Raw genomic sequence first — 1,547 nt, forward strand, 5'->3', positions numbered from 1 at the left:
TGAAAGAGCCAACATGAAAAAGAGAGGCTAAAACCAGGATTTGTTCTTTGAGTGGGGGGGGGGCAGCTAAAGGTGTTTCTTAAAGGTATCCATTTCCTGGGAAAATGTACAAAGGTGAGAAGGGCATTATGCTCTTTGTGATTGTGAAAAAGTCTTTGGATATTGATGTTACATAAATATTTACAACTACTATTACTAACCAAACCTGTTTCCAGCTCCTCTTCTTCTACAAGCAAAACACAGAATAATAGGAAGAGTTCACTTCTGAATAATTGTAAAAGTCTAGCCTGAAATCACTAATGGAAATCACATTTTTATTTCAACAGGAAGAGATGTTATAAAAATAATAATCAAGAAGCATTGGTAATTTTCCAACGGAGATTACAGGATACTGAAGGTTCACCACGACAAGAATGATAACCGCACTATGCTTTTGTTTTCTTTATTTTACCCTTGAATAGGTAACCTTTCATATTTTGGTAGAGTAGACACATCAGTGATCGTGTTTTTGTGATGTTGCAAAATTCCATTTTCTCCTTATCCTTCTGGGAACAAATTCATTCATGTCATTTAACCACAGCTTCATAAAGAACAGAGAGGGGAAAGGCACAGCAGTCTGTGGGGAATGAGACAGAATAATCCACGCAAGCTTGCTTCTCTGGAAGATCAGTTAGCAGTTCAGATAAGCCTCCTCCCACTAGGTATGCTGTATTGGAGACTTTGTGGCAGGACTACACTCATGGGGAAGCTGTTGGGCAAGAGATCAGCACAACTGAAGAAGGAAGTGAATCAGTAAGGTTTGCTGGTACAGATATTGAATCACTTTGAGACCCAGCCCCATGCTTAGGTTTGTTGATGAACCTTGACATACAGTGGAAGCACTAAGATCCATGAAAGATTACTCTTTTTTTTTTTTTTTTTTTTTTCTCTCCTTCTTCAGGACTACTTCTGAAGTTCTTCCTCCTTTCAGCTCTCATAAGCTATATTAGCGGTCCTAAGGCATGGAGCCATTTATACTTCAGTAGGAATGGGGTGCCCAAATCTCTAGAGATCTTATGAACACCTCACTCACAAACTACAAACACACAGTAGTTTTGAAATGCATGGGATTAATATAATAGACATTTAAATTGAATAGAGGAAACTCTTCTCAAGCTAAGCCTTTTTGTGCAAGAGCAGAGTCAGTAAAAATTCCCAGAGCTGTGATATTTCAAATTAAACCTTAAATAGATTTAGCACAGCCATTCTCATCCTTGACAGCAGAAACTCCTATTATCCCCTGGACATCTGGCTTTTATGATACTGAAATATTTGCTGAGTTTCGTACCTGGAAGGTGATGCAAAAGAGTATCACACTTTACGCTGTAGAATTGTGATTCACATAGGTTTAAAAAACTCTACTTTAGCCTTACTGTGGGCTACCCATTATGAACATCAGTAAAAACTAAATTGCACATCCAACAATGAAAATACAAAACACAGGAGAACAAACATAGGAAAGCAGAAAAGATTTTGCAGAAAGCTTTTAAGGAATTATCCAATATTAA

This window comes from Lagopus muta, chromosome 2 (assembly GCF_023343835.1).
Source record: "Lagopus muta isolate bLagMut1 chromosome 2, bLagMut1 primary, whole genome shotgun sequence".
Taxonomy (NCBI): Eukaryota; Metazoa; Chordata; class Aves; order Galliformes; family Phasianidae; genus Lagopus; species Lagopus muta.